Source organism: Cherax quadricarinatus, unplaced genomic scaffold (genome assembly GCF_038502225.1).
Source record: "Cherax quadricarinatus isolate ZL_2023a unplaced genomic scaffold, ASM3850222v1 Contig332, whole genome shotgun sequence".
NCBI lineage: Eukaryota > Metazoa > Arthropoda > Malacostraca > Decapoda > Parastacidae > Cherax > Cherax quadricarinatus.
The window spans coordinates 19,995-29,991 of NW_027195358.1; positions in this window are offsets into that span (position 1 = coordinate 19,995).

Below are 9,997 nucleotides of genomic sequence, written 5' to 3' on the forward strand. Positions count from 1 at the left end.
AGGCTAGCTGTTGATGTTGAAGGCTGTTCAAGGCTAGCTGTTGATGTTGAAGGCTGTTCAAGGCTAGCTGTTGATGTTGAAGGCTGTTCAAGGCTAGCTGTTGATGTTGAAGGCTGTTCAAGGCTAGCTGTTGATGTTGAAGGCTGTTCAAGGCTAGCTGTTGATGTTGAAGGCTGTTCAAGGCTAGCTGTTGATGTTGAAGGCTGTTCAAGGCTAGCTGTTGATGTTGAAGGCTGTTCAAGGCTAGCTGTTGATGTTGAAGGCTGTTCAAGGCTAGCTGTTGATGTTGAAGGCTGTTCAAGGCTAGCTGTTGATGTTGAAGGCTGTTCAAGGCTAGCTGTTGATGTTGAAGGCTGTTCAAGGCTAGCTGTTGATGTTGAAGGCTGTTCAAGGCTAGCTGTTGATGTTGAAGGCTGTTCAAGGCTAGCTGTTGATGTTGAAGGCTGTTCAAGGCTAGCTGTTGATGTTGAAGGCTGTTCAAGGCTAGCTGTTGATGTTGAAGGCTGTTCAAGGCTAGCTGTTGATGTTGAAGGCTGTTCAAGGCTAGCTGTTGATGTTGAAGGCTGTTCAAGGCTAGCTGTTGATGTTGAAGGCTGTTCAAGGCTAGCTGTTGATGTTGAAGGCTGTTCAAGGCTAGCTGTTGATGTTGAAGGCTGTTCAAGGCTAGCTGTTGATGTTGAAGGCTGTTCAAGGCTAGCTGTTGATGTTGAAGGCTGTTCAAGGCTAGCTGTTGATGTTGAAGGCTGTTCAAGGCTAGCTGTTGATGTTGAAGGCTGTTCAATGCTAGCTGTTGATGTTGAAGGCTGTTCAAGGCTAGCTGTTGATGTTGAAGGCTGTTCAAGGCTAGCTGTTGATGTTGAAGGCTGTTCAAGGCTAGCTGTTGATGTTGAAGGCTGTTCAAGGCTAGCTGTTGATGTTGAAGGCTGTTCAAGGCTAGCTGTTGATGTTGAAGGCTGTTCAAGGCTAGCTGTTGATGTTGAAGGCTGTTCAAGGCTAGCTGTTGATGTTGAAGGCTGTTCAAGGCTAGCTGTTGATGTTGAAGGCTGTTCAAGGCTAGCTGCTGAAGGCTGTTCAAGCTGTTGATGTTGAAGGCTGTTCAAGGCTAGCTGTTGATGTTGAAGGCTGTTCAAGGCTAGCTGTTGATGTTGAAGGCTGTTCAAGGCTAGCTGTTGATGTTGAAGGCTGTTCAAGGCTAGCTGTTGATGTTGAAGGTTGTTCAAGGCTAGCTGTTGATGTTGAAGGCTGTTCAAGGCTAGCTGTTGATGTTGAAGGCTGTTCAAGGCTAGCTGTTGATGTTGAAGGCTGTTCAAGGCTAGCTGTTGATGTTGAAGGCTGTTCAAGGCTAGCTGTTGATGTTGAAGGCTGGTCAAGGCTAGCTGTTGATGTTGAAGGCTGTTCAAGGCTAGCTGTTTATGTTGAAGGCTGTTCAATGCTAGCTGTTGATGTTGAAGGCTGTTCAAGGCTAGCTGTTGATGTTGAAGGCTGTTCAAGGCTGAAGGCTGTTGATGTTGAAGGCTGTTCAAGGCTAGCTGTTGATGTTGAAGGCTGTTCAAGGCTAGCTGTTGATGTTGAAGGCTGTTCAAGGCTAGCTGTTGATGTTGAAGGCTGTTCAAGGCTAGCTGTTGATGTTGAAGGCTGTTCAAGGCTAGCTGTTGATGTTGAAGGCTGTTCAAGGCTAGCTGTTGATGTTGAAGGCTGTTCAAGGCTAGCTGTTGATGTTGAAGGCTGTTCAAGGCTAGCTGTTGATGTTGAAGGCTGTTCAAGGCTAGCTGTTGATGTTGAAGGTTGTTCAAGGCTAGCTGTTGATGTTGAAGGCTGTTCAAGGCTAGCTGTTGATGTTGAAGGCTGTTCAAGGCTAGCTGTTGATGTTGAAGGCTGTTCAAGGCTAGCTGTTGATGTTGAAGGCTGTTCAAGGCTAGCTGTTGATGTTGAAGGCTGTTCAAGGCTAGCTGTTGATGTTGAAGGCTGTTCAAGGCTAGCTGTTGATGTTGAAGGCTGTTCAAGGCTAGCTGTTGATGTTGAAGGCTGTTCAAGGCTAGCTGTTGATGTTGAAGGTTGTTCAAGGCTAGCTGTTGATGTTGAAGGCTGTTCAAGGCTAGCTGTTGATGTTGAAGGCTGTTCAAGGCTAGCTGTTGATGTTGAAGGCTGTTCAAGGCTAGCTGTTGATGTTGAAGGCTGTTCAAGGCTAGCTGTTGATGTTCAAGGCTGTTCAAGGCTAGCTGTTAATGTTGAAGGATGTTCAAGGCTAGCTGTTGATGTTGAAGGCTGTTCAATGCTAGCTGGTGATGTTGAAGGCTGTTCAAGGCTAGCTGTTGATGTTGAAGGCTGTTCAAGACTAGCTGTTGATGTTGAAGGCTGTTCAAGGCTAGCTGTTGATGTTGAAGGCTGTTCAAGGCTAGCTGTTGATGTTGAAGGCTGTTCAAGGCTAGCTGTTGATGTTGAAGGCTGTTCAAGGCTAGCTGTTGGTGTTGAAGGCTGTTCCAGGCAAACTGTTGATGTTGAAGGGTGTTCAAGGCTAGCTGTTGATGTTGAAGGCTGTTCAAGACTAGCTGTTGATGTTGAAGGCTGTTCCAGGCTAGCTGTTGATGTTGAAGGCTGTTCAAGGCTAGCTGTTGATGTTGAAGGCTGTTCAAGGCTAGCTGTTGATGTTGAAGGCTGTTCAAGGCTAGCTGTTGATGTTGAAGGCTGTTCAAGGCTAGGTGTTGATGTTGAAGGCTGTTCAAGGCTAGCTGTTGATGTTGAAGGCTGTTCAAGGCTAGCTGTTGATGTTGAAGGCTGTTCAAGGCTAGCTGTTGATGTTGAAGGCTGTTCAAGGCTAGCTGTTGATGTTGAAGGCTGTTCAAGGCTAGCTGTTGATGTTGAAGGCTGTTCAAGGCTAGCTGTTGATGTTGAAGGCTGTTCAAGGCTAGCTGTTGATGTTGAAGGCTGTTCAAGGCTAGCTGTTGATGTTGAAGGACGTTCAAGGCTAGCTGTTGATGTTGAAGGCTGTTCAAGGCTAGCTGTTGATGTTGAAGGCTGTTCAAGGCTAGCTGTTGATGTTGAAGGCTGTTCAAGGCTAGCTGTTGATGTTGAAGGCTGTTCAAGGCTAGCTGTTGATGTTGAAGGCTGTTCAAGGCTAGCTGTTGATGTTGAAGGCTGTTCAAGGCTAGCTGTTGATGTTGAAGGCTGTTCAAGGCTAGCTGTTGATGTTGAAGGCTGTTCAAGGCTAGCTGTTGATGTTGAAGGCTGTTCAAGGCTAGCTGTTGATGTTGAAGGCTGTTCAAGGCTAGCTGTTGATGTTGAAGGCTGTTCAAGGCTAGCTGTTGATGTTGAAGGCTGTTCAAGGCTAGCTGTTGATGTTGAAGGCTGTTCAAGGCTAGCTGTTGATGTTGAAGGCTGTTCAAGGCTAGCTGTTGATGTTGAAGGCTGTTCAAGGCTAGCTGTTGATGTTGAAGGCTGTTCAAGGCTAGCTGTTGATGTTGAAGGCTGTTCAAGGCTAGCTGTTGATGTTGAAGGCTGTTCAAGGCTAGCTGTTGATGTTGAAGGGTGTTCAAGGCTAGCTGTTGATGTTGAAGGCTGTTCAAGGCTAGCTGTTGATGTTGAAGGCTGTTCAAGGCTAGCTGTTGATGTTGAATGCTGTTCAAGGCTAGCTGATGATGTTGAAGGCTGTTCAAGGCTAGCTGTTGATGTTGAAGGCTGTTCAAGGCTAGCTGTTGATGTTGAAGGCTGTTCAAGGCTAGCTGTTGATGTTGAAGGCTGTTCAAGGCTAGCTGTTGATGTTGAAGGCTGTTCAAGGCTACCTGTTGATGTTGAAGGCTGTTAAAGGCTAGCTGTTTATGTTGAAGGCTGTTCAAGGCTAGCTGTTGATGTTGAAGGCTGTTCAAGGCTAGCTGTTGATGTTGAAGGCTGTTCAAGGCTAGCTGTTGATGTTGAAGGCTGTTCAAGGCTAGCTGTTTATGTTGAAGGCTGTTCAAGGCTAGCTGTTGATGTTGAAGGCTGTTCAAGGCTAGCTGTTGATGTTGAAGGCTGTTCAAGGCTAGCTGTTGATGTTGAAGGCTGTTCAAGGCTAGCTGTTGATGTTGAAAGCTGTTCAAGGCTAGCTGTTGATGTTGAAGGCTGTTCAAGGCTAGCTGTTGATGTTGAAGGCTGTTCAAGGCTAGCTGTTGATGTTGAAGGCTGTTCAAGGCTAGCTGTTGATGTTGAAGGCTGTTCAAGGCTAGCTGTTGATGTTGAAGGTTGTTCAAGGCTAGCTGTTGATGTTGAAGGCTGTTCAAGGCTAGCTGTTGATGTTGAAGGCTGTTCAAGGCTAGCTGTTGATGTTGAAGGCTGTTCAAGGCTAGCTGTTGATGTTGAAGGCTGTTCAAGGCTAGCTGTTGATGTTGAAGGCTGTTCAAGGCTAGCTGTTGATGTTGAAGGCTGTTCAAGGCTAGCTGTTGATGTTGAGGGCTGTTCAAGGCTAGCTGTTGATGTTGAAGGCTGTTCAAGGCTAGCTGTTGATGTTGAAGGCTGTTCAAGGCTAGCTGTTGATGTTGAAGGCTGTTCAAGGCTAACTTGATGTTGAAGGCTGTTCAAGGCTAGGTGTTGATGTTGAAGGCTGTTCAAGGCTAACTGTTGATGTTGAAGGCTGTTCAAGGCTAGGTGTTGATGTTGAAGGCTGTTCAAGGCTAGCTGTTGATGTTGAAGGCTGTTCAAGGCTAGCTGTTGATGTTGAAGGCTGTTCAAGGCTAGCTGTTGATGTTGAAGGCTGTTCAAGGCTAGCTGTTGATGTTGAAGGCTGTTCAAGGCTAGCTGTTGATGTTGAAGGCTGTTCAAGGCTAGCTGTTGATGCTGAAGGCTGTTCAAGGCTAGCTGTTGATGTTGAAGGCTGTTCAAGGCTAGGTGTTGATGTTGAATGCTGTTCAAGGCTAGCTGTTGATGTTGAAGGCTGTTCAAGGCTAGCTGTTGATGTTGAAGGCTGTTCCATGCTAGCTGTTGATGTTGAAGGCTGTTCAAGGCTAGCTGTTGATGTTGAAGGCTGTTCAAGGCTAGGTGTTGATGTTGAATGCTGTTCAAGGCTAGCTGTTGATGTTGAAGGCTGTTCAAGGCTAGCTGTTGATGTTGAAGGCTGTTCAAGGCTAGCTGTTGATGTTGAAGGCTGTTCAAGGCTAGCTGTTGATGTTGAAGGCTGTTCAAGGCTAGCTGTTGATGTTGAAGGCTGTTCAAGGCTAGCTGTTGATGTTGAAGGCTGCTCAAGGCTAGCTGTTGATGTTGAAGGCTGTTCAAGGCTAGCTGTTGATGTTGAAGGCTGTTCAAGGCTAGCTGTTGATGTTGAAGGCTGTTCAAGGCTAGCTGTTGATGTTGAAGGCTGTTCAAGGCTAGCTGTTGATGTTGAAGGCTGTTCAAGGCTAGCTGTTGATGTTGAAGGCTGTTCAAGGCTAACTGTTGATGTTGAAGGCTGTTCAAGGCTAGCTGTTGATGTTGAAGGCTGTTCAAGGCTAGCTGTTGATATTGAAGGCTGTTCAAGGCTAGCTGTTGATGTTGAAGGCTGTTCAAGGCTAACTGTTGATGTTGAAGGCTGTTCAAGGCTAGCTGTTGATGTTGAATGTTGTTCAATGCTTGCTCTCGATGTTGATGGCTGTTCAAGGCTACCTGTTAATGTTGAAGGCTGTTCAAGGCTAGGTGTTGATGTTGAAGGCTGTTCAAGGCTAGCTGTTGATGTTGAAGGCTGTTCAAGGCTAGCTGTTGATGTTGAAGGCTGTTCAAGGCTAGCTGTTGATGTTGAAGGCTGTTCAAGGCTAGCTGTTGATGTTGAAGGCTGTTCAAGGCTAGCTGTTGATGTTGAAGGCTGTTCAAGGCTAGCTGTTGATGTTGAAGGCTGTTCAAGGCTAGCTGTTGATGTTGAAGGCTGTTCAAGGCTAGCTGTTGATGTTGAAGGCTGTTCAAGGCTAGCTGTTGATGGTGAAGGCTGTTCAAGGCTAGCTGTTGATGTTGAAGGCTGTTCAAGGCTAGCTGTTGATGTTGAAGGCTGTTCAAGGCTAGCTGTTGATGTTGAAGGCTGTTCAAGGCTAGCTGTTGATGTTGAAGGCTGTTCAAGGCTAGCTGTTGATGTTGAAGGCTGTTCAAGGCTAGCTGTTGATGTTGAAGGCTGTTCAAGGCTAACTGTTGATGTTGAAGTCTGTTCAAGGCTAGCTGTTGATGTTCAAGGCTGTTCAAGGCTAGCTCTTGATGTTGAAGGCTGTTCAAGGCTAGCTGTTGATGTTGAAGGTTGTTCAAGGCTAACTCTTAATGTTGAAGGCTGTTCAAGGCTAGCTGTTGATGTTGAAGGCTGTTCAAGGCTAGCTGTTTAAGTTGAAGGCTGTTCAATGCTAGGTGTTGTTGTTGAAGGCTGTTCAAGGCTAGCTGTTGATGTTGAAGGCTGTTCAAGGCTAGCTGTTGATGTTGAAGGCTGTTCAAGGCTAGCTGTTGATGTTGAAGGCTGTTCAAGGCAAGCTGTTGATGTTGAAGGCTGTTCAAGGCTAGCTGTTGATGTTGAAGTCTGTTCAAGGCTAGCTGTTGATGTTGAAGGCTGTTCAAGGCTAGCTGTTGATGTTGAAGGCTGTTCAAGGCTAGCTGTTGATGTTGAAGGCTGTTCAAGGCTAGCTGTTGATGTTGAAGGCTGTTCAAGGCTAGCTGTTGATGTTGAAGGCTGTTCAAGGCTAGCTGTTGATGTTGAAGGCTGTTCAAGGCTAGCTGTTGATGTTGAAGGCTGTTCAAGGCTAGCTGTTGATGTTGAAGGCTGTTCAAGGCTAGCTGTTGATGTTGAAGGCTGTTCAAGGCTAGCTGTTGATGTTGAAGGCTGTTCAAGGCTAACTGTTGATGTTGAAGGCTGTTCAAGGCTAGCTGTTGATGTTGAAGGCTGTTCAAGGCTAGCTGTTGATGTTGAAGGCTGTTCAAGGCTAGCTGTTGATGTTGAAGGCTGTTCAAGGCTAGCTGTTGGTGTTGAAATCTGTTCAAGACTAGCTGTAGATGTTGAAGGCTGTTCAAGGCTAGCTGTTGGTGTTGAAGTCTGTTCAAGACTAGCTGTAGATGTTAAGGCTGTTCAAGACTAGCTGTTGATATTGAAGGCTGTTCAAGGCTAACTGTTGATATTGAAGGCTGTTCAAGGCTAGCTGTTGATGTTGAATGCTGTTCAAGGCTAACTGTTGATGTTGAAGGCTGTTCAAGGCTAGCTGTTGATGTTGAAGGCTGTTCAAGGCTAGCTGTTGATGTTGAAGGCTGTTCAAGGCTAGCTGTTGATGTTGAAGGCTGTTCAAGGCTAACTGTTGATGTTGAAGGCTGTTCAAGGCTAGCTGTTGATGTTGAAGGCTGTTCAAGGCTAGCTGTTGATGTTGAAGGCTGTTCAAGGCTAGCTGTTGATGTTGAAGGCTGTTCAAGGCTAGCTGTTGATGTTGAAGGCTGTTCAAGGCTAGCTGTTGATGTTGAAGGCTGTTCAAGGCTAGCTGTTGATGTTGAAGGCTGTTCAAGGCTAGCTGTTGATGTTGAAGGCTGTTCAAGGCTAGCTGTTGATGTTGAAGGCTGTTCAAGGCTAGCTGTTGATGTTGAAGGCTGTTCAAGGCTAGCTGTTGATGTTGAAGGCTGTTCAAGGCTAGCTGTTGATGTTGAAGGTTGTTCAAGGCTAGCTGTTGATGTTGAAGGCTGTTCAAGGCTAGCTGTTGATGTTGAAGGCTGTTCAAGGCTAGCTGTTGATGTTGAAGGCTGTTCAAGGCTAGCTGTTGATGTTGAAGGCTGTTCAAGGCTAGCTGTTGATGTTGAAGGCTGTTCAAGGCTAGCTGTTGATGTTGAAGGCTGTTCAAGGCTAGCTGTTGATGTTGAAGGCTGTTCAAGGCTAGATGTTGATGTTGAAGGCTGTTCAAGGCTAGCTGTTGATGTTGAAGGCTGTTCAAGGCTAGCTGTTGATGTTGAATGCTGTTCAAGGCTAGCTGTTGATGTTGAAGGCTGTTCAAGGCTAGCTGTTGATGTTGAAGGCTGTTCAAGGCTAGCTGTTGATGTTGAAGGCTGTTCAAGGCTAGCTGTTGATGTTGAAGGCTGTTCAAGGCTAGCTGTTGATGTTGAAGGCTGTTCAAGGCTAACTGTTGATGTTGAAGGCTGTTCAAGGCTAGCTGTTGATGTTGAAGGCTGTTCAAGGCTAGCTGTTGATGTTGAAGGCTGTTCAAGGCTAGCTGTTGATGTTGAAGGCTGTTCAAGGCTAGCTGTTGATGTTGAAGGCTGTTCAAGGCTAGCTGTTGATGTTGAAGGCTGTTCAAGGCTAGCTGTTGATGTTGAAGGCTGTTCAAGGCTAGCTGTTGATGTTGAAGGCTGTTCAAGGCTAGCTGTTGATGTTGAAGGTTGTTCAAGGCTAGCTGTTGATGTTGAAGGCTGTTCAAGGCTAACTGTTGATGTTGAAGGCTGTTCAAGGCTAGCTGTTGATGTTGAAGGCTGTTCAAGGCTAGCTGTTGATGTTGAAGGCTGTTCAAGGCTAACTGTTGATGTTGAAGGCTGTTCAAGGCTAGCTGTTGATGTTGAAGGCTGTTCAAGGCTAGCTGTTGATGTTGAAGGCTGTTCAAGGCTAACTGTTGATGTTGAAGGCTGTTCAAGGCTAACTGTTGATGTTGAAGGCTGTTCAAGGCTAGCTGTTGATGTTGAAGGTTGTTCAAGGCTAGCTGTTGATGTTGAAGGCTGTTCAAGGCTAGCTGTTGATGTTGAAGGCTGTTCAAGGCTAGCTGTTGATGTTGAAGGCTGTTCAAGGCTAGCTGTTGATGTTGAAGGCTGTTCAAGGCTAGCTGTTGATGTTGAAGGCTGTTCAAGGCTAGCTGTTGATATTGAAGGTTGCTCAAGACTAACTGTTGATGTTGAAGGCTGTTCACGGCTAGCTGTTGATATTGAAGGTTGTTCAAGGCTGGTTGTTGATGATGAAGGTTGTTCAAGGCTACCTGTTGACATTGAAGGTTGTTCAAGGCTAGCTCTTGATGTTGAAAGTTGTTCAAGGCTAGATGATGTTGAAGGTTATTCAAGGCTAGCAGTTGAATTGAAGGTTGTTCAAGGCTTGTTGTTGATGTGGAAGGTTGTTCAAGGCTGGTTGTTGATGTTGAAGGTTGTTCAAGGCTGGTTGTTGATGTTGAAGGTTGTTCAAGGCTAGCTGTTGATGTTGAAGGTTGTTCAAGGCTGGTTGTTGATGCTGAAGATTGTTTAAGGCTAGCTGTTGATGTTGAAGGTTGGTCAAGGCTAGCTGTTGATGTTTACCTGGAGTTTACCTGGATAGAGTTCCGGGGGTCAACGCCCCCGCGGCCCGGTCTGAGACCATGCCTCCTGGTGGATCAGAGCCTGATCAACCAGGCTGTTGCTGCTGGCTGCACGCAAACCAACATACGAGCCACAGCCCGGCTGATTCGGAGCTGACTTTAGGTGCTTGTCCAGTGCCAGCTTGAAGACTGCCAGGGGTCTGTTGGTAATCCCCCTTATGTGTGCTGGGAGGCAGTTGAACAGTCTCGGGCCCCTGACACTTATTGTATGGTCTCTAAACGTGCTAGTGACACCCCTGCTTTTCATTGGGGGGATGGTGCATCGTCTGCCAAGTCTTTTGCTTTCGTAGTGGGTGATTTTCGTGTGCAAGTTCGGTACTAGTCCCTCTAGGATTTTCCAGGTGTATATAATCATGTATCTCTCCCTCCTGCGTTCCAGGGAATACAGGTTTAGGAACCTCAAGCGCTCCCAATAATTGAGGTGTTTTATCTCCGTTATGCGCGCCGTGAAAGTTCTCTGTACATTTTCTAGGTCGGCAATTTCACCTGCCTTGAAAGGTGCTGTTAGTGTGCAGCAATATTCCAGCCTAGATAGAACAAGTGACCTGAAGAGTGTCATCATGGGCTTGGCCTCCCTAGTTTTGAAGGTTCTCATTATCCATCCTGTCATTTTTCTAGCAGATGCGATTGATACAATGTTATGGTCCTTGAAGGTGAGATCCTCCGACATGATCACTCCCAGGTCTTTGACGTTGGTGTTTCGCTCTATTTTGTGGCCAGAA